The sequence below is a fragment of the Halichoerus grypus genome, chromosome 14, assembly GCF_964656455.1.
Source record: "Halichoerus grypus chromosome 14, mHalGry1.hap1.1, whole genome shotgun sequence".
Taxonomy (NCBI): domain Eukaryota; kingdom Metazoa; phylum Chordata; class Mammalia; order Carnivora; family Phocidae; genus Halichoerus; species Halichoerus grypus.
In genome coordinates, this window is record NC_135725.1 from 8722836 (window position 1) to 8746400 (window position 23565).

The 23565-nt window shown below is 41.4% G+C and overlaps 1 long non-coding RNA gene across 3 annotated transcripts in view; it reads left to right on the top strand.

Moving 5' to 3' along the window:
• LOC118525360 (uncharacterized) overlaps window positions 1-17691 on the top strand; it is a 122235-nt gene extending 104544 nt beyond the window's left edge. The window contains exons 15-21 of one of the 3 annotated variants that reach the window (XR_013443936.1): window positions 2838-3015; window positions 7336-7401; window positions 7982-8136; window positions 12479-12598; window positions 13560-13652; window positions 15357-15575; window positions 16223-17691. This is a non-coding gene — a long non-coding RNA (uncharacterized LOC118525360). The remainder of the gene's footprint in view (window positions 1-2837; window positions 3016-7335; window positions 7402-7981; window positions 8137-12478; window positions 12599-13559; window positions 13653-15356; window positions 15576-16222) is intronic. The other 2 variants (XR_013443935.1, XR_013443937.1) reach the window with 2 other exon arrangements.
• Window positions 17692-23565: the final 5874 nt, after the last annotated feature.

Genomic DNA, 23565 nt, shown 5'->3' on the forward strand with positions numbered 1-23565 from the left:
TTTATCTTAACGGCAAAGCAAATGGACTCATTACAAAGATGGTGGGAGTCTACCTTTGCTTCGATGGACTCTGAGTTTGTACTTTTGTCTCTAAGCTTACTTCTCAAATGTAAACAAAGAGCACAGAAAGGAGATTCATGAAAATGAATGTTTTTCAAAGGAATTTCAGATATTCTGCTTAATGCATATAGGTGTCCTTCTTATTACCTGCCAGCCACAGGATATACAAGGCTATGTTGAACTTGATGTGGTGGTTGAGAGTCCAGTGCATTCCTCCTCTTATTTCCTTATTAGGGTTTGAGTCAGTTCATTCATTTGTATCCACAACGTCCCTTAGTTCCCACTGGAGCATGCATAAATAGAACATATTAACGGGAGACTAATCACCAGATATGTATGGATTACCCGTAGAATAGCAGAGAATTGTCAGAAAATGTCCAACTAATGCAGTCTACCAGATTGGAATCTTACCCTATGGTATGAATTGGTAGCCCCAAACCAGTTGTAAATTAGATATGCAGGGATTCTCATTTTTAGAGCTATTATTACTGGAAGTTTATATTTCTTTGAACATATCCAAGTTCTTTCCTTATTGAAGATGAGGTCATTGTGTAGCAGAGGTCTCAAAAACCAAGCTGTTTTGGCAATAGACATGTAAAACAAACAAAATGATTATTCATGGTTGGATAAATCAAATTGAATTTGAACAAAGTTCTGTCCCCAAATATTTTCTTGTTCAGGCTGAAGACAACCATGAGACATTTAATATATTGTTTTTCAGAAATTTGTTGAAATTTTGAGCAGTCCTTTTTCTCCCATAACTACAATGCCAAAAGAGCAAAATGAGTAAACTGACTGCCAGTATTGTCCCTGCTTCAATGGAATTCAAATATTGTGTGTCCAGATATTTCTGTTCCTTGACGTATACTTGTAAGGAATACTTGCTGATAGTTAGCCTGGTGGTTCTTCATTTCGCCTAGGACAACTTTTATACAACTAATTAATTCTTGGGGCTCACTTTCCAAAGATACAGGCCAAGATGAGGCCAAGGAATGTATATTCTTTAGGAGTTCCCCTTATGATTCTGGGAATCAGCCCAGCCTTGGGAACAACTGACCTAGAGCATTTGCTAACTCCTAAAAGTTTTGTGAAGGAGTTTTGCCTTGATAGATGTTTCTGTGGCTCAGGACAAAATGGTGTCATGATTCCATTTCTGTCCTTGGTAAACAAACATTTTACAGTAGAAACTCAGGTTTACACTAAACTTTTTTATATTGACTCACTTTGTAGTAGAAGCTAGAACTTTGAAAAAGAGGTAGGGAAAAGAATTCCAGTTCATTTCCCTCTTGAGCTTTGTTTTTGGACTGAAATTTTTGTATATTTAAATGTTGGATGTAATGATGGTAATGATTGTCATTATTTGCTCAATTTTTTTAGATATCCCAGGCCCCTCCAGCTAGAACTCATGAAATAAACAATTTCAAACTAAAGTGTCAATTACTGGATAGAGCCACAAAGAATAAATAAGTTTTCCAGGGCGCCTGGGTGACTCGGTTGGGCATCTGCCTTCAGCTCAGGTCATGATATCAGGCTCCTGGGATTGAGCCCCACATTCGGGCTCCCTCCTCAGCGGGGAGTCTGCTTCTCTCTCTGCCTCTCCCTGGCTTGTACATGTTCTCCCACAAATAAATAAATGAAATCTTTAAAAAAAAAAAAGTTTCCACAGGTAGAAGAGTAGATAAAAGATATTTCCAGGTAGAGGCAACATAATAAAGGCACAGATGCTTGAAGATGCTTGGCCTACTCAAGGATGGGTGAATAGCTCAGTGTAGCCAGGATCCAGTATATATATGGGAGATATCTATGGCTTGAAATATTCGGTTCTCAGTGATGGAAACAAAGAATTCTCTCTTAAGTTCTGTCTCCAATTGCCTGGCGTGGCTTTTTGAAGAAATATTCTGAGGATGCATCTGGCTCTGGGACTGATTAGGGCTCAGAAGAAGGGCCAACAGTACCCAGGCCACATCTTTTCTCTTTCACACCCTCTCTTAGTTTGGCATATATATATATATTCAATGTCTTTGTCCTGCACTTGATTCTCCTTGGGCTATCTTTGACAAGGGAGTTTTGCTTTTGGTTGCCATTTTAACCCTATTGGTGAGTACTGGGGCAGGACTCTGCTGGAACCTATGGAAGTGGTAAGAACCAGGTGAAATACAACCCAATGTTCACTTCCTGAGTTTCTCAATCAGTGATCCCATCAAAGGAATGACTATTAATCTGATTGGCTGTATGGATTTCCATTTAAAAGCTGTTGGGGCACAGGCATATTTTTTTCCAGAAGAAAAAGAGATAAAGTAGAAATTAGATCCTACTTCAATGTTGACCAAGAAAGTTTGCACTATCAAAGCACCTGCATTATTATATATGTAACTTTTGATTGGTGAATAATTTTTCAATTTAGTTTTTCCAGAAACCAATCCAAATACATGCTTCTAAGAAATTTAAAAATGTGTATTTACCTGCTCAAAACTGTAATTTATGTGAAACCCCTTTTTGTTGTTCCCATTTTTAATTATACCTAATAATTTCATTGGGACAAAATATATATAGGCTTTCCATTAGTATCACTTGAAGATTTTATATTTAATTGGCATGTTTTTTTCAATTCTAGCACTTTCTTGGGCGGCACATTTTAGCACTTTAAAATCAGGAAGTGTACATTGTCATGTCTATAACCATCTCCCATAGCATTTCCTGTCCATTCCAACTCTCACCTCCCATTCCCTCTCCCTGCTCGTAGTTATTAATTCTATGCTGCTTCTTGGCCATTTTAGAATTGGGAAAACAGGGAAAGTGCATGCACGGAGGATGGATGATGCTTTCTGGTGTTGCAAGAATGAGAGAATAAGAGCGTGATAACTAAGATAGAAGATGTGTCCCTCTTCCTCTTCATTTTGAAGGTGGTTCCGTGGAAGCTGGAAGTTTGACATGACTCTTCCCCAGTGTCTTAAGGTACCTGATACATCTTTCATGTTCCTTTAAATACTTTATCCAACATTTTAAAATTATTTTGGTTTAGTAAGGTAATAATGTAAACTGGTTATTGGTGCTGGAGTGAACAATTTTACTTCTACCTAGAGATTAAGTTAAAAACCCTAGAATATCAATCTACAGGGAATGTTAAAGGTTTTCTGGTTCAGCCAAGGCTTTGGGAATGGGGCCTTGTCCTCGAAGAACCTTCTCCTTGCTTTAGGTCTACAGGTTGAGTTTGGTCATCCCTCATGGTGATGCTTATGGCAAGTTCTTAAACACTTCCTGCCCAATTATTTTGATCTTAAAATAGCAGTCTTCAAGCCAACCTAAATCTTCTAGTTGCCGCACACAGATAAGTTGTGTAAGGCTCAGCAAAGCACCAGAGATATTTGGGGGTCAGACTGCAGTTCAAGCCTCAGTACTACCACCTTCTAGATTTATGACCTGTCCCGTTACTCAACACCTCTGAACCTTATTCATTTATTCAAGCCATGCAGAAAATAATCACTGTAAATGAGGTTTACACATTTAGAATGTGTCAGCACTAGCCTGGATGCTGGGCATATAGTGCTAAACAGACATAGTTCCTGCTCCCAAAGAACCCTGCTCATGAGAATATACAAGGAAGAGTTGTATTTACAATCCAGAAGCTAAGTTTTCCGATAGGGAGAGCCCAGGTAATGGGGTACACTGGATAGGTAAATCTTTTGGAGAAAACACTTCAAAGCTGAGACAATGAGTGCCTTAACTTTCTTCCCTGCAAAATGGGGACACACCTACCTTGCTGGGTTATAGTGAGGAAACAGACAATGAGTATAACCTCCCAAAGCTGTGCCCAACAGTTGGTTATTGGGCCAGAAAACATATATTGAGTAGTGACTGTCTTAAGCACTGGGGATTCAAAAATGAGTAGGGGGCTGTCCCCATCCTCATGGGTCTCACAGGCTAGACGTTGAGCCCTAGCTCCCGAGGCTGCACTATTACTGCTCTCATCCCACTTACCTATTCAAGTGTCTCAATCTCAAGAGCACCAGCTTAGGAATGCTTCTCTATTGTCCACTGTTGTACGTTCAGTGCTTAGCAGTTCCTAGTGGAACTTTGCTACTCACCCTGCACCCTGCCTTATCTTCTCTCTCTTACCTCTCCAGCTCCCACCTGTCCAACTAGCAACAGTCCACTCCTGCCTTTATTTGCCTGAAGGTCTGCTCTGGCTGGCATGGGCCACTCGGGCCACACCTGTGCAGGGGAGCTTCAGAGCGATGGGGAATTAAGTCCCACCCCAGCTGCTCCACGTCCTTCACACTGAGGAATTATTTCTACCCCATGGCGATAACTCAATTGATAATTCACCCTCCATTGGCTGTTTTGCCTTCCTGATCTTACTTGCCCCACTTCTTCACCACTGATGTCAGGGGTTCCCCCCAACTCCCAAATAAACCACTTACATTTGAATCCTTGTCTAAATGTCTGTCCAAACTAAATTGTCCAATCAGCACCCAAATCCTTATCTTGTATTTAAATTATCCTGCTGCCTGTAAAGAGCCCCTCTCTCACGATGGGAACTGGAAAGGTCAGGTACACTTACAGCCCCAGGTGGGTACATGACCTGGTCTGTGCTCATCAGATACGCCCACTCCACTCCCTTCAATTGGAAGCTCCTGGCATGAAGAAGGAAATGCCCAGAATGGATTCTGTTGCCAGATGGTAGCAGAGACAATTTGAATGCGAGTGTCCAGCATCCAGTGTTGGTGGAACTATGGTGTGTACACCCCCCCCCCCCGCCCATGCATAGAGCCTGGCTTCACTGAACAGTTCTAATGGGATATTTTTGAGCATTGCTCTTTCCCGTGTTGTACTCTCAGAGCGTCTCCTCCTTTTGTCCTTTCAAAGATTCTTTGGTCTCCCCACTATCTTTTGTGACAAATTCCTTTCCTGCCAACATGTCAGGTTTGGTTCCTATAACTTGTACCTAAGAAGATAGAGCCAGGAAAACAGTCCTCTACCTTTTCCAAGCCAATGGGATTTAATACAGAAGGGTATAGAAAAGCTGGAAAGCCAAACAGGAAGCAATGAGGTAACCCACAGATCACTAACACCTGGAAGCTGCCATCACCCTAAGGGCTGGAGGGACAGTAGAGGAAGGGAGCGCATTGTCTGGCAGGAGCTAGAACCATATTAGGGGGGCTGCCTGGAGAGGTCACCAGTTGGGGTCCAGGACCCGAAGTTCCCCAGGAAATGCGGGAGAGAGAATGGAAGCAGCATCTGGTTTTTCCTTCTCCCCCCTCCAATTTTACATTATACCACCCGTAAATTGAAAGTAACCAGACGCTAGAGGGCAAGGGAGCCTATAATGTAGAGCAGAACAGGGAAAGAGCCAGAAATAGACCTGGATGCCAACAGGCAGTTGACATGCACAAGTAATGGGAGCTCCCATAATTTTTGGCTGAATGAACAAAGAGAATAACCAAGGAGGGAGCTGGGACCAGAACCTTGTGTTACACCAACTCTTAAAGGATGGGGGAATTAGATTGCCCCTAAGGAGACACAGTCAGAGAGCTAGGAGGAAACCGAGGCAGGAATAGTGTCCTGTATGGAACAGCTCTGCCATCCTATCTGCCAGACTCCTAACTGGATTTCCACCAAATAGACCTCTGAATTATTCATTGAGTCTAGACAGGAGACTCAGAGTGCTTATCCATGAGCTTTGGGTATCATCGCTTCTAATCCAGGCTATTCCCTGGGTAACTGGAGTTATTAAGTGAGGATAACAGTGCTTGCCAACTTTCACCAGGCAAGGTGAGAAGCAATGCATAATGGAGATTTTTAAGTACTTGGCAAGATAGAGAAACATGTCACAGCAGGAGCCTTAATTGATAAATAGAGATAAGTGCATTCACTCTCACAGTTGGAAATTACAGGACTGTCTTACATGACTTCCATGAATAGATGGATTGCAACATCTTTGTGAGCGGCAGTGCAGAAGAGAAAACAAAGCTCTGTGCTTGGATTTATGAGAGGGAACATGGTATAATGGAAAGAGCATCAATTTCAGATTCAGGGGAACCTCATTTTAATCTCACCTCTACTGCTCATTAGCCTTGTGATTTTAGACATTTTCAACTGCACTCCAGTCTCTTCATGTTTAAAATTGATTCTGTGCTGGGCATCGTGCTGGAATAGTAACTTGCCCACATAAGGGGCAATTCATAAATATTTGTTCCCATCCTCAATCTCCCCCCCCCCCTTTTTTTTTTTTACCATAGCACTAGCCTCTAGGAAAGAAAAGGTGAGAAAGTAAACTAAAATTCTTTCTACAAAAAATGGCTGGCATGCATCAGTTTTATAGGGAAATGCTTGAAGGAATTAAAAACCAAATCTCAGACCTCCTGCCTATTGTTGAAAGTGCCAAAATCCATGGGTATTATACATCCAAGGCTGCTTACTCAGAATTTCAGATGGTCTAAAAAAAAATTATCTGTACAGATTTTGTTTCTTAAAAAAATCCTTACTTCCCGTGGATGCCATAAAATGTGTGTTCACATATTTTGAGTGGGATTTCATTCTCAGGGGGTGCCTTGGTGTTTCTATGACCCAAGCAAGGGCTCCCTACCCCTTTATCACATGGTTTCTTCTTGACACAGCTGGAAATATGATCGCGTCAAGGCCCATCACAAAGAAGCAGGGCCTCTGCTATGGGTCAGCAGCACCAAGAAGTGTTGCCAAGATACAATACGTAACACAAGACCCCCAGGTCTCCCTCTGGGTTTCTGGAGCAGCGGTCTTTGGCTCAGCTGTGGAAATTTCAGTTTGGTCATTGAAATCCAAACACACCTGTCCTCCAGACAGGAAAATGCCTAATAAAGGGAATTCCTCCTTGCTGGCTAGTCTTGCGGTTTTATTCCACCCTTAAAGACAGTGTGGGGGCTGAGTACCACAAAGCAGCCTAGCCAGGGATGGAAGGAAGCCCCTGGGATGGTCACTGAGATAGAAAAGTACCAGCCAGCTTGGATACCTGGGGGCTGCAATTAGGGCACTCAGAGCTTGCCTTGGCTTTGAAACATCAGATGGAACTCAGACAAAATCAGGTCTCACTTAAACTTTATCCTTGTGTGGACAACCTGTATGCCTTCTCGCTCATTCTGCGGCTGTTCTTTGGCACAGTGCCTTTTATCTATTTAATTTCAGAGCATGACAGGGATATTTATCCCTACGTCAGTCATATGCCTTTAAATATCATTTGTCATGACTTGTTTTAGAAAATAAGATTTCTAACCAAAATTTATTACTATTTTTTTAAAGGAGGGGCTGTAGGATGAAGCCAAACTTAACCCAGGTTCTAGGCAGTGGAGATCAAAAAGAAAAAGGGTAAGTTGCCTCAGCAGGCCCCTTACCAGATAGAAAAAAAAGGCTTTTCCAGGGTAAGAGAGACTCATGTCCTGGGACTGTGGAATGAAATGCTCGCGGAGGGTAGCTTTTCTCTTGCATTGTTCCCCAACAGTGCAAACTCGTAGTGTATAGTGCCACGGACCCTACCCTTGAGGCCCCTGTCAGAAACTGTAAAACCGCCTGGTCCTCCTGTGTTTCCTTCTAAAAAAATTTTTAAAAATTTATTCATTTATGGTGCCAAATGGCCATAGTTAATCACATCCAGTGCTTTGAGGAGTAATGTAAACGTATTTAGCCCTTCATTTTAATATTTATTTCCATAGTCTAAATAGAATGCTACCTCTGTTCACATTCTATTATGGTAGATAAAGTTATGTCTTGTATATCTGTTTACCATTCCTCCATCCAATACAATATTTGTATTATATGACAATGGAATAGTAACTGTTGAGCCAAGGACCCTATTACCATGTTTCCCTTCTTGTCCAGTTATTGCTTTCCGTAGAGCTGAGAATTTGTTTTTTTTTTTTAAAGATTTATTTATTTATTTATTTGACAGAGACAGAGATAGCGAGAGCAGGAACACAAGCAGCGGGAGTGGGAGAGGGAGAAGCAGGCCTCCCGCCGAGGAGGGAGCCCGATGCGGGACTCGATCCCAGGACCCTGGGATCATGAACTGAGCCGAAGGCAGACACTAACGACTGAGCCACCCAGGTGCCCTGGTCTTTTTTTTTTTTTTTTAAATGCCTTTAGTTTTCTCCGTACATGGTAAGTCTTTCCAGTGCCTCCAGTAGCATAATATTCAAGGCACTGTTTTTTTTTGTTTGTTTTAACACATTAAGTATAGTAACTGACTTATTTTTCACAGGAACTCAGTGAGGTACGTACATTATGATCCATCTCATAATTGGGAAATGTGAAGCATGGAGGGTAATTGACTAGCATGGTGAGGTCCTAAACGGCAGAGTCAGTACTTGAAGCAGGGCCGCTGGGCTCCTGCAGCTCCTCTCCCAAGCAACACAGCCCTTGATGTAAAAATCTACCAGATAATTTGTTGGAAACTTTCTGGAAAGCTTTTTCTGCTGTATGTCCCCGGTCATCTGGTTTCGCCTGGATTGCGTGCTTTCTACCCCTACGCCCACTGGTCATACTCGTCCAGGGGATTTCCTTCTCTCCCTCCGGGGTGGAGTCCTGGTTTTCTGGATAGCATTCCTTCTTTCTTGGTTTACCTTAGAGCTTTGTGGGGAGCCATCCTTTAGAAGGCTTCTCAGACTATTTAGGTCTTAAATAAAAAAAAAAAAAAAAAAAAAAGTTTGCATTCTGTCTAGATAGCGCTGGGTACAGCGTTCATGGCCATTCTTACTCTTGATCATTTGTGTGTGAACTGTTTTTTCCCGTTATTGAAACTTAAAATGGTGGTGGGTCTTCTCTCATGCATGGTGCTCAGGAGGCCTTTTCAGTCTGGACATACATGTACTTCAGGCCCAGAAAATGTCCTTGTAATATTTCTCTTGACATTTTTCTCTTCCAAACCCTATTTTGTAGGATATTGGGCCTCCTGGATTCCTCTATAATTTCAGCTCTTCTATTTAAATTTATAAGAACCGTTTCTTATCTTAATAATAATGTCTGCTTAATAGCATCCTGACCTTGTTTGCAGAATAAATAGCTTATCTCTCTGAGGTCATTAACTACAGTTTAATCATACTTTTCTTCTGAGTTTCCTTTCTTCCTTTTAAGTTAGAGGCTTTCTTCAAATGTCAAGTAATACTCAGCTTTAAGATTTTAACAGTTGGGTGAATAAATGCTGCTTGGAAGATCTGTGTGAAGTTTCTAAATGTCCATACAGGTTTTTCTTTAAGCACATGAGGTATTTATTTGTGTAGCATTATATTGAAATTCAGTGTTAGATGTGGACGTTCCTAAAAACCCTTCTGCTATTTCTGCAACTCGGACTCCACCTCCCTGCCATGTGGCTTAGCACTGTCTTCTCCTTTTCTTTCCCGACTACTAAATTCTTAGACATTTTAATGTAGAGTAGTTTGGTTGATGCTGACCCATGTTCTCCGACTGTTCTGTCTACCCCTAATCAGCTTTACAGTTTTCCTAAATGAAGATAGTTCTATCAAAAAGAATTACTATTCAATTTGTGCCACAAACCCAAACATCAATGATGGAGTGAAAAACTCTAATACTTCTATGATAGGTATGGATAAACTTGACGTCTGGACTGGTGCCAACTTACATATAATTCTTATTTCCTTATAGTGTGTAATAATTACATTTAGATCCATTCCACTTATTAAGATTACATTTATCTTGAAGTACATTAATCTCCTTGTTGCAGTGACTCTGATTAAAACTGCATGTTTATTTATCCTCCTGATGAGTGTCCTTCAGATTTCCTATGTATTGGAAGTCCTGTCTATTGCCTTTCAATGGAACTCTCTAGACCTCTTGGCAAACTTATGGTTAAGGGCTCCTTCCCAAGCCCTTAAGTGCTGTAGAAACATAATCGTCGTAGATATACCTGGACACTTAAACATGATTTCTTTTACATGGAATCAAATTCTTTATTTCCTGGCCTTACGTTGGGTTGTTTTCTGCTTCTTGAAGCTTCCCTAGATACCACATTCTTCTGATTTTGTTTCTATCTCCCATCACACTCTTTCCATTCTCCCTTGGTCCATGTACTCAACTTGACCTCTGATGTAAGACTGCTTTGGGATCCTATACTCACCCCTTCTCTTCTCTACTAAATCTCTTTAGGGGATTCCATCCAGCCCATAGTTTTATGCTGATCACTCCCAGATATTTATCATTAACTATGTTGTATCCCTAGGACTCCTGACTCTAGTTGCCGGCTTAACATTTTCACATGCTTGGCATGACCAATACAGAACTTTTGAGCCACTGCTATCTGCCCACACACTAACTACCCCTTATATACCTCTTTCTTCCCATTTTGGAAAATGGCGCCAACATCCAGCCACTTGTTCAAGCTGCAAATCTGACAATTGTCCTCGATCCTTCTCTTTCACTCAACTCACAAAAGCCATTTATCTACACACTATTGATCCTACTCCAGCAAACGCCTTGAATCTGTCCAGTTCTATGCATTTCTATGACTCTAGCCTTAGACGAAGACATCATATTTCTTCTGAACTACCACACTGGCTTCTTACCTGGCATTTTGCATCCAGTCTTGCACATAGTAATGACAGTAAACTTGTTTGAACCATGAAGTAGATCAGATCATAAATTGGTTTAAAATCTTCCAAAAGTCTCTATGACTAAAGCACCATCCGTGCTCCGGCTGGTTCCTCACAACTCCAAGCTCATTCCCTCTCTAAAGTCTTCACACTAGCTCTTCTGCCTCGAATGAGTTTCTCTGTGATTCACACATGGCTCAGTCTTTCTTGTATTCTCATCTAAAATGTCACCTCCTCAGAGAATCCTTCCCTGGGCACCCACCTAGGGTACTCACTCATCTTTCCCATCAGCCTATTTTAATTCTGTGGATAACACTTATCACTATCTCATATATTTTATATGTTATTGTCTGTTTATTGCCCCTGCCAGAATGTAAATTCCTTGAGAGCAATGACCTTATCAATCTCATTCAACTTAGACGGATTAAAGGCACTTTAGAAGTGAGAAAACCAGAGAGAAGAGCAACTTGCCACAGATCACGTAGATAGCAGGCTATTTGGCCTATTGCTTTAAATGTGTTCATTATCTTAATGACCTCTACTACATCCCATAGCTACTATTTTTAATTATACTGTTGGTTCCACCACTTTGAGCAGTTTTTTCTTATTCTAGGGTTTTACCTTTCCAGCATGATCCCACTTGAGGGTTCTATGCCCAGAAGCCAACTATGTGTTCTGTCACTGGTCATCTTTATCCTGAGGCAGTTACAAGCTTGGTTTATGAACTTTGAGAACTTTCTTTTCAGCTATTCTTTCCCGTTGAGCCACTAGAAACCCACCTTTTTGCCAAACCAGATACTTAATAGTGTTCATGCATAGGGTAGAATTGTAAATCCACAGGGTAATCATGGTTTGGTGGAAAGAGCTTTGCCTGGGGAAACTGGGCTTTTCATCTATTTCTGTTACCCAGGAGCTATCAGATCTTAAGTAAGCCCGTAACACTCTAAGCTTCAATTTCGTTGCCTGCCCAGCTCTGCCATGAGCAGAGGAAAATTAAAACAACAATCCACTCTCACTCTCTCCCACCCATCTATTTGGAATAATACATATGAAAATTCACTTCACAGGGATTAAGTGAATTCATAAATAATCCAGTTAGCTGGATTAAATGAACTCATGAATATAAAAACATTTTGCTGATTGTAAAATGCACTACAGATGTAGGGGATTAAATGTAAGGGATTGCTCACAGGAATCAGTTCCTAATGCATTAAATATATGGCCATCAGTGAATATGATTGTTTAAAATCCTGGTTATAAGCCAGACTTTCAGAACAACAGTCTTCCTATCCTGTATGCTTTTGAATAATGATTTTTCTTAATGAAAGTGTTGTGTACACAGTAACCAATCCAAATGGTATAAAATGAAAACTGAAAGTTCGCTCTCTCCTCAAACCTCACAAGTGTCATGCCCAGACCCAAGCAGTTAACCTCAGCTTGCTATTTTCAGTTATTAACAATAATACTTACCATAATAGCTTAGTACTTGACAATGAGTCTGACATTGTTATAAGCCCTTTATAGATTAACTCATTTTGGTGCTCACAATAACCCTAGGGCTCAAGTATTACTGTTATCCTGCTTGTATGTGTGAGCGAACTGAGTCACAGGAACGAGCAGCTGTTTGCCCAGTGTCACATTCACACAGTCTGGCTCCAAAGGTCATACTCTTAGGCACCTTTCCAAATGAGTCTAGAGAGTACCTATAGAACATTCCATTGTATAATGTATCCTGATACGATTTTTATAATCTCTCCTAAATTTTTCGTTATTCAAAATGAAGTACACAACACAGAAAAAATAAGCCACCATGGACCACCTAGTGCTTTTGTGTTTGTCCACAGCATACATTTCTCTAAGTGAAAAGCTGAAACTGTCTCAAGTGATACCACCAAACTGCCTTCCACAATGAATAGTAATGTTCACCTGGAGTCTGCAAACCACCAGATTCACTGAGAGGACCTGTGAGTTTTATGTGCCTCTGTTTTCTTCTCTAATTGCTTTTAAAATCTGACTGCTCTGCTGTGTGACAAAGGATTTTACCACACAGTAAACACAAACTTTTTGGGAAAAGCTCCTCACATTCCCGTGGGCTGATGTCTCAGCTCCCGAGCAGGGGATGAGCCAGCATCCGGTGACCTCTCTGCTTGTTCTGCCTGGTACCCTGGGGCTCTGGAAAAATTACCGTGAGGCTATTCACCTTGGCTCAGCCTGAGATCTACTCTGACAGATTTATTGGCTCTTAAACTTTTACCCAAGCAGAACCTCTAAACCAATATACGGTTTCACTCATTTGCACTCCAGGGAGAGAGAGAGAGCGCGGCAAGAAGGGGGAGGAAAGTCCACTCCTCTCTCATCCCCTTGCAAACTTGTAGGAAATGGAACTGATCATTTCTTTCCAATTTAGGTTCTTTTTTTGAACCAGAGTTTTCCTCAGTCCATTGGTATGTGGAAATACATTGGTGAAAGGAAAAGTAGTAAGATCATTCAGTCAACCACTACATCCATTAGCTGTTTTTTAAAGGAAAATATTGAATGAGAAACTTGCAGTTTTCCCCAGCTTTTGTAGGAATGGAGGATGGAGAAAATGGCATCAATTTAAACAGGAGGGAATTTAGAGCATTAAGGAGGAACATCTAAGGCAGATCACTAGTAGTATTATCCCTATTTTCCTGCTGAGAAAACTAAAGCTTAGAGAGGGGTTAAATGACTCAGGCCAACTTACTCAGAAAGGGGTGAAGCCACAGTTCCAACTCTGGTTCCAGTTTTCAAGCCGTGTATCCTCTACTGCACCTGTTGGGGGTCTCCAAACCTGACTGATAACGCTTTCTAATTCCATGTACTTAACGCTGCTTTCCTAACATCTGTGTGCTACAGACACATGAAAATGCTGGATAAAATCTAATGAAACTATTTTACATATAGGGAAGGAAGAAAGCGAGAGAGAGACGGAGACTGAGAAACAGAGAGATGAAACTCTTATGTGCCAAAAATAAAGAAGAACCTCATAATCAGTGTGTAAGTACAGGAGGTCAGGCCAGAACAGAGGACATCAGACATGACCGTAGGACCTAACAGCTAGGGCCTGGAGCTTTTTTTTTTTACACATGGCCCTTGGGCCTAAGGAAGGTAAGAAGTTGGAACTGAAATTCGCTTATAAAGCTAGGACCAAGGAAGACCGGCTTCCACTCTGTTAAGGGACCATAAAGCATTATTTACTCACTAAAGCTACTGGCAAATTTCTCACTGATCAGATATCTGGGTGAGGAAAATTTTCCACAATAAATGGCAATTTAAAGAAAATCTGTGCTATGCATAGGTGTAGCATCCAAATTTTAGACCCTCCTCATAGCAGAGGTACCCCAAATGAAGATATTAATATATATTAATATATAATATACCATAAATATTTCTGACCAGTGAAACGTCTGGACTTCACCAAAGAATCAAATGTAAGACTCCTCTGAAGGATTACTACCACATCTTAAAGTACCCAAGCATTCTCCAGGGAGCTATATCCTAACTGAAAAAATGCTCACAAAGCACAAATCCAGGAAGCGGTCCACAAAATGGGAGAGTCGACAGATACATGTGGGACGAATATAAATTTAAGTAAATTCACAATCATGAAAGAGATAAAGGGAGAAATAAAAAGCCCTCATGAAAAGAAAAAAGAAAAATGGAAAAGAATTGGCATTTATGACAATGCAGTAGAACAATTCAAAATGAAACATTGTGAATAAAATTCAGCTATGACCAGCTTTGAGGGCACAATGGCAAAGTTAAAGAGAAGTGATGACATGGAGGATATGTCTGAGGAAATTACCCAGAGTGTGGCAGAGAGAGATAAACAACAATGAAATCAAAAAGACAGGTTTGGAGATATGGAGGATTAAATTAGAAGTTTGAATTTAGCTGTATTGGGATTTCAGAAAGTGAAAATGGGAATAGGGCAGTGCTTTGCGTGAAATGGCTATGAATTGTCCAGAACTAAGAAAAATCCTGAGACCTCACATGGAGGCAGCACACTGAATCCTGCACATAATATGCAAATCTGGTAGATTCCTCTTATGAAAAGCAGACACTGAAGCAAACACTAGTTGAAGAGCCAGTAGAGAAAACAGATAACATAAAACACAATAATCATTAGAATAGGGGACACATCAGCAAAATAGAGACCAGAAAACTAATCTGTCCGATCATCAGAATCACCTGAGTAGTACATGAAAACAGTGTTATGGGGGCGCCTGGGTGGCTCAGTCGTTAAGCGTCTGCCTTCGGCTCAGGTCATGATCCCACGGTCCTGGGATCGAGCCCCGCATTGGGCTCCCTGCTCGGCGGGAAGCCTGCTTCTCCCTCTCCCACTCCCCCTGCTTGTGTTCCTTCTCTCGCTGTGTCTCTCTCTGTCAAATAAATAAATAAAATCTTAAAAAAAAAAAAAAAAGAAAACAGTGTTATGGTTTTACCCCAGATGCTTTGGATGGTGCTCAGGAGTATGTGTTAAAAAACAAAACAAAACAAAATTTCTGGTGTGATCAAGTAGGTTTAAAACCCTTTTATTCCTGAGCACCAAATCCATAAGCACGTACATACATTCACATTTTCACGTACACTGATCTCAAGTGTGTGTTAGTGAAATTCCCCCCACACCCCTAAAAACCATGGAGAGGTTTGATCCAAAACCAAGCATAATTTCTAAAAAAATTTTTTTTCAATCTCTAGGAGATTAATGCTAAATGGGACCAGAAGATGATCCCCAAAGAACAAGGCAAAGGAGTTAGGACAAGCATCTCTGAGCTCACAATTCCTCAACATTTCTACTTCTGCCTCCTCGAGTATCTGTATGTATTAGCATCAGAGGACACGTCGTTTGGCCTCAGACCTCCAGAATCCTGTGTGTGTGTTTGAGAAGAATAAACAGCCCACATTTGAGAGCATGTGGTGAGACACAATTCCTATCTTACTTGATAGTTCATATTAAATACAAAAAGACACCTCAACACACTAACAGCAGAAATTTAGTCTGCTTTGCCTTTATGGACATCTGTTCTCAGACTACTAGTTGTTTATCTAACTGCTATAATAAAGGCTAATTTCTACATTAAAGTAATACTAGGTATAATTGGAATATTTTCTAAGTACCCCCAACACCAAAAACCTGAAAGTCTCCAGAAGGGATGGAGGGCAGTGAGATTTTACCACGTTGTTGTACATGCATGTAGTAATCTGTTTGCTTTTTGGCTTGAACTCCATATACTTTGCTTTTCCCCTTTCCCTAGAGAATGCTTACATAAATAATAGCATATCCACATAACAGAACTATGCCAGTAGAAAAATGGTGTTTTGAACAGATAGTTCACAAAAGAAAAATATTTAACTTCATTAGTAATAAAGAAAATAATAAAATTCCATTTTCTTCCATTAATGTATTGTTGTTTTAAGATTGATAGTGCCTAATGTTGGTGAAGTTGTAGAGAAATGGATACTACTTTGCTCTTGGTAGTATAAATTGGTAAATACTTCCTAGACAGATATTTGGTAATATGTAGTCAAAGTCTTAAAAATTTACACAGATCTTTTTTTTTTAGCCCAGCAATTCCATGTAAAGAGTATATATTCTTTAAAAATTGAACAAATGCAAAGAAATGGAATAAATAATCCTAAAATTTGTATGGAGCCAGAAAAGACCCTGAATAGCCAGAGGAATGTTGAAAAAGAAAAGCAAAGCTGGCGACATCACAATTCCGGACTTCCAGCTCTATTACAAAGCTGTCATCATCAAGACAGTATGGTACTGGCACAAAAACAGGCACATAGATCAATGGAACAGAATAGAGAGCCCAGAAATGGACCCTCAACTCTATGGTCAACTCATCTTCGACAAAGCAGGAAAGAATGTCCAATGGAAAAAAAGACAGTCTCTTCAACAAATGGTGTTGGGAAAATTGGACAGCCACATGCAGAAGAATGAAACTGGACCATTTCCTTACACCACACACAAAAATAGACTCAAAAGGGTTGAAAGACCTAAATGTGAGACAGGAGTCCATCAAAATCCTAGAGAACACAGGCAGCAACCTCTTTGACCTTGGCCACAGCAACTTCTTCCTAGAAACATTGCCAAAGACAAGGGAAGCAAGGGCAAAAATGAACTATTGGGACTTCATCAAGATAAAAAGTTTTTGCACAGCAAAGGAAACAGTCAACAAAACCAAAAGACAACCGACAGAATGGGAGAAGATATTTGCAAATGACATATCAGATAAAGGGCTAGTATCCAAAATCTATAAAGAACTTATCAAACTCAACACCCAAAGAACTAATGATCCAATCAAGAAATGGGCAGAAGACATGAACAGACGTTTCTGCAAAGAAGACATCCAAATGGCCAACAGACACATGAAAAAGTGGTCAACATTGCTCGGCATCAGGGAAATCCAAATCAAAACCTCAATGAGATACCACCTCACACCAGTCAGAATGGCTAAAATTAACAAGTCAAGAAATGACAGATGTTGGCGGGGATGCGGAGAAAGGGGAACCCTCCTACATTGTTGGTGGGAATACAAGCTGGTGCAGCCACTCTGGAAAACAGTATGGAGGTTCCTCAAAAAGTTGAAAATAGATCTACCCTACGACCCTGCAATTGTACTACTGGGTATTTACCCCAAAGATACAAATGTAGGGATCTGAAAGGGTACGTGCACCACAATGTCCACAATAGCCAAACTATGGAAAGAGCCAAAATGTACATCAACAGATGAATGGATAAAGAAGATGTGGTATATATATACACAACAGAATATTATCCAACCATCAAAAAAAACCCCACGAAATCTTGCCATTTGCAACAACGTGGATGGAACTAGAGGGTATTATGCTAAGCAAAATAAGCCAATCAGAGAAAGCCAAGTGTCACATGATCTCACTGATATGAGGAATTTGAGAAACAAGACAGAGGATCATAGGGGAAGGGAGGTTAAAAATGAAACAAGATGAAACTGGAGAGGGAGACAAACCATAAGAGACTCAATCTCGGGAAACAAACAGGGTTGCTGGAGTGGTGGGGGGTGGGAGGGATGGGGTGGCTGGGTGATAGACATTGGGGAGGGTATGTGCTATGGTGAGCACTGTGAACTGTATAAGACTGATGAATCATAGACCTGTACCTCTGAAACAAATAACACATTATATGTTTAAAAAAAAAAAAAGATAGGGAAAAATGAAGGGGGGGAAATCAGAGGGGGAGACGAAACATGAGAGACTATGGACTCTGAGAAACAAACTGAGGGTTTTAGAGGGGATGGGGGGGTGGGGGATGGGTTAGCCCGGTGATGGGTATTAAGGAGGGCACGTATTGCATGGAGCACTGGGTGTTACACACAAACAATGCATCATGGAACACTACATCAAAAACTAATGATGTAATGTATGGTGACTACCATAACATAAAAAAATAAAATTAAAAAAAATTGAACAAGCGCAGCATTGTTTATATTAAGAAAATTTGGAGACTTATGTGTCCCAAAATAGGAATTATTCCGATAAAATCTGCGGTTATACAATGGAATACAGTTAGGAAAATATTTGTAATACATAGGTAATAATTTAAAGGTTGTAAAATTAAAGGTAATATAAAGCAATAATTTTATTAATTTATGGACAAGAACACAATGTCAAGACAGACTAAGAATTGAGAATGGTTATTTCTTGGTGGTGGGAACTTTGGGGTGTTTTTTCTTTTTTGCAGAGTATTTTCTCTAAGTTTTGCAATTAAATTTTATTTTATTAAAGGGAAAAGTGTGGTCATAAAAATTTTTAAGCAATTGGAGATAATGCCACTTATGGCAAAAATGAAGGCTACCTTACGATTACAACTCTAAAGAAATGTGTGCATGAAAGCAAAGAAGGAAGGGAGGAAGGAGAGGAGGAAAAATCAACAGTGCTTTTCTTTGGCCAGTGGAATATGGGGCAAATGTTTTCTGCTTTTATGAATTTTTCATATTTTCTAATATAGTATCAATTTTAGAAGGAAATTTAATAATCAGGATTTTCCCATTTTATTTCATTTTATACACCTCTCATGCCATGTCAAATATTCATTCAGAGTCCTAACACCGAGTTTCTGGGTTCCATCCAGGCACTGAATTAGCTAAGTATGCATAAAATATTACTACTGAATTTATGAGTTCAATCTGAGGAGGCTAGGAGACTTTTCTAGAATCCTCTCCTGAGTCTATGAGGAAGCTGGGCGAGATGAGAACTTGCCTGTCTCCACTCAGTGTTCCGTCTGGGTCTGCAGAGGGGGTAGAGAGCAATGAGATCTTGGCAGCACTGTTGCAGACCCATGCTGTACTGCACTTGCTTTTTGGCGTGGATTCCTCACACATATGCTTTGCCTCTCCACTTTCAAGCAGAGGGCTCCTTGCCTACACCAGTCTGCATGTCAGCAGGGGGCTTCCTGGCCCCAAAAGTTTTCTGTATGAATTACTGTGTGTGGTTTCTGCACACTGAAACTTGGCACCCACACACACCCCCCTCTCTCTCTGCATATCCTCCATATTCCATTAGAAGCCATCCAGATTCTTGACCTGGATATTGGCCAAAACCAGACTTCAAAGAATCACCAGGTTTCCATCTGCTAAGATACCACACTCCCTTCCCCTTTCCAGCTTCCAGGCCCTTCTCCAGTCCTGTCTCCACATAGCCACCTAAATGAACTGATATTGCCAGTCCTTGGCCCTAGAATCTTCTGCAGCTTCCCACCATATGCAGAAGAATGTATGTATTCTGTAGATGGAAAGCAAGGTCCTTCATGTTGTGCCCCCAACTTGTCTAGTTGGCCTTGACCTTCACCAAACATTTCTGACCTTCCTTTATTGCTCTAACACACCGTCTCTGGACTTGACCTACTTCCTCTCTTGTCTCTGCTTTTCCACACACGCTTCTCTTGCCTTCTCCACTTTGTCCCTCCTTCAATATCTTTTCATGCTTCAGAAGTCACTTTGAGTGTCACGCCCTTTGGGAAGGCTTCCTGGCTCCCACCTCCCTGTCTCCCCCTCCATCCCAGGTGCTCATTTCTGTCAACACTACTGTACGATGGAGAATGCACATGCCCCTACCAACATCCTTGTTGGTATGCGGCAGCTCAGCTCTGTCCTTCACTGGATGGTGAGGTCCTTGCAAAGACTGGGTTTTTCCCTGGTTTCATTCCAGTGTCTATCTCCTTTCGTAGTTTCCAATGACTGGCCAACACTCAAAATGTATCCAGCACTTCCGCTCCTAGTATAATCCCAACACACACAAGACCTACACATTCTTGTGTATTTAAGCATTAAATGAGTTAGTCCCAAACTGGAAAGAACCCAAAGATCTGTTCATCATAGAAGAAGTTAGTAAATCACAGCATTTTAAATAAATAAATCCTATGCAACAATGAGAATGAGCGAATGAATGTTGTGAATGAATCTCACAAACAATGTTGAGTGGAAGAGTTTACAAAAGAGTAAGTGACATGTAACTCCATTTATGTTAGTTCAAATGCCGGCAAAGTCATCTGTGGTGTTTAGAAATCTCGGGAGTGGTTACCCTCAAAGGTCCAGGGTAACAGATGGGGCCTCTGGGATCCCAGTAATGTTCTGTTTCTTGATCTGGATGCTTGGCTGCACGAACATTTTCACACCATGAAAATCCGTCCAGCTGTGTATTTATGATTTGGGCATATATCTGTATCTTCTGCCCCAATAAACATTTTAATGTAGAAAAGTTCCCTTTGTGAAACGTGTCTCTTTGTGGCGTGTAGAACAGTGACAGAAATGGGGAATGTAGGTTTGATTCAAGTGAATTGCCAGCTTGATTCATGCTCTTTTCCCCATGCAGGACTGTGTCGCACGGCAGAAAGGAACTTTTTTTTTTTTTTTTAAGTGAAAAGTCTCCCTCTAGAGGGTCTAGCTTTTGCTTTAAGAAATGGTGTCAGTGGATGTTCACTCAGAGAGTTGGGCTTCTCAACTTGAATTTCGGCAAGCTCAAATAATTTTGGAAGGCGTCAGGGTATAAATCAGCAAATAACCATAACTGGGATTGCACTCTTTACTTGGTATCCTCATCCTTCTGTTTGTACGGTTTCTGTCCCCAGCGAGCACAGGATTATGGGTCCCCCCCCCCCGCCCCACATCAACCACATCTTCCCTCCACTTCACTGATGAATGTTTCACTGTCGCAGTTCAACATCGGGCTTCTTCTTGGTACAAAGATAAATTATCTAAATGAATCTTTCATCTTTTCCCCTCCAAATCTTAAAGAGTCTAGAAATATAAGGGGACGTGTGTAAAAAATAGATTTTCTTCTCTTGAAACAGAAGATAGGAGCCTGGCAACCCTGAAACAGCCAAGGCCACCTTGGGCGCCTTGTGGGCGCCCCACGCTGGAGCCCGTCCGGCCACCCCTGCAGGGACTCACCGAGCTTCTCTCTCACTTTCTGTAATAAGAGCCCTTCAGCATCTGTGCAGATGGGAATGTTGCTGCCACCTTCTCATTTCACATTTCCTGCACTTTTCCTCCCAAGCACTCAACTGCCCGAAATAGAAGCATGGTTTTCAGAGTCTGTGTGTAGGAATTTGGGTGGGGGGGGATAGCCAGGGTTTCTGTAATTCCCTCTCAAGCCCACACCCTGAGGTAATTTTCCTGTTGGCTACAAGGTAGATGAAAGATTCAGAGGCAGGCGCAGAGCGTCTTTCAGAGAAGAGCGTAGGTTTTCCTTCAGGGGGTGGTTAGGGAAGGCCCACCGTGAGGCAGGGCATTAGCGCCCAAGGGGGACACAAGAAGGCACAAAACATAGGGCCTTGCCTTTCATGCCTTGCCATCCAATAGCACCCTTCACCAATTCTCTGCTTTCCTGAGGGCTCTTCCTCATCGGATATCCCCCCTCCTCTCTGCTTTTTAACTGAATCCCAGAAAGGATCAACCTCCTTGCTCCTCTCTGCCTACTTGAATTCCCTCCATCCTACCAACTCTAGTTCAAATCCCACCTCCTCTGGGAAGCCTTCCTGGATGACTTCAGCTGGTAGTGATTTCCCACTTGTCTGATTTTGCAAAGCTCCTGCTAATATTAACTGAGCACTTAAGTGCCAGACATTATTTGTAGCACTTCACATATGCAAAGTCAGAATCCTTATGATGACTCTACGACATGTTTTGTTATTATTCCCATTTTACAGATGAGGATCCTGAGGCCTCTAGTGATAACATAGCTCCCTAATTAGATTAGAAGCTCCATTTACCATTCTCTTTGACTTACTGACTCGTCCCTTTCACAGCACAAGACTGGAGACTTGCAACTGCTAATTGTTCAACTCATACTTGCCCACCTCTCTGTGTGCTTAACGGGACTTAAGACTATGACAAAAAGATTTTGGAAAGCATTTCTTTTTTTTTTTTTTTTAAGATTTTATTTATTTTTTTGACAGAGACACAGAGAGAGAGGGAACACAAGCAGGGGGAGTGGAAGAGGGAGACGCAGGCTCTCCGCTGAGCGGGGAGCCCGATGCGGGGCTTGATCCCAGAACCCTGGGATCATGACCTGAGCCGAAGGCAGACGCTTAATGACTGAGCCACCCAGGCGCCCCTTGGAAAGCATTTCTATCTGTCATATATATGCTATCTTTCCATTTCTGTCAACACTGCTGTCCAACAGAGGAGATGGAATTGATAAAAACCACAGTAACAAAGACGAGTCCTTGTTTGGTCTGTGTTGTATGCCGGGCACCGTGGTAAATGATGTACATTCCATGTCTCTCCTAATCCCAGCTCTTCTTCCCAAGAAGATCAGAGAGAGTTACAAAAGCTTGCAATAGGATTGAATAAGTAGACTGAGCAAAGGGAATACAACTGTAAGAAGTCCAACAAAATCCTGAGTTCAGTTATTACCCAAGAACATATACCTTAAGGACCCTCCTTTGCAGGTGAGCCACAAATTTGGCTCTAGGTTTCCTAGCGTTTGTGACAAAGAAGGACACATAATCAATGACAACACTCCCATCGCCTTTTGTTTTTTTTAAGATTTTATTTATTTATTTGAGAGAGAGAGAGAGCACAAGCAGGGGGAGTGTCAGGCAGAGGGAGAGGGAGAAGCAGACTCCCCACTGAGCTGGGAGCCCGTCCCATCGCCTTTTAGATAAAGACAGACCCTCTGTTCAGATGAAGGACACATAAATGTCTCATCAAACCATCTCCTATTATAATTCTCAGTGCAGGCCCTTCTCATCTCACTGCAAAACATGATAGTAATAGCCATCAGGGGAGGCGGCAGAACTATTTAGCCTAGGTATGTAGTTTAATTTGGTTTAACTTCATTTATCGAAGAGATAGGACTGTACATGTTTCAGAAATTCCCTACCACTGCTATTTCTCACAACTGGGCTCCATAGTACCTGCTTCAGACGATTGCCTTTACACCTTTAAACGCTGAACAGGGATTTTGGGATAACCCCTATGGACATCCTACAGAACTCGCATCCTTCCTGGGAACAGCCTCTGGGAAACGCAGGCTCACAGGCAACATGGAGCTTTAAAAATGGAATTTTCAATGAGGAAAATGAAATTCAAACTCCTTTGTATGATTTATGATGCTTTTCACAACCCAACCTCAATCTGCTTTTCTAGACCTGATTTATTGTCCCCCTTTCAGCATCTTCATGCTTCATCCAAACTAAACTACATCAAGTTCCATGAAGACACTCCGTGCGCTCACTCACTGAGACCCCACACGTGCTTCCTAACCACCCTCTCCTGTCTCCTGTCTCCCCTAGCTTCTCTGGCTACTGGGTCTTGAAGGATGGCACCTTTTCTGTGAATCCTCCCATGATTCTACCTAACAATACATCTTCCCCTTTACTAGATTCCTGTAACACTTTACTACTACCATATTTTATTAT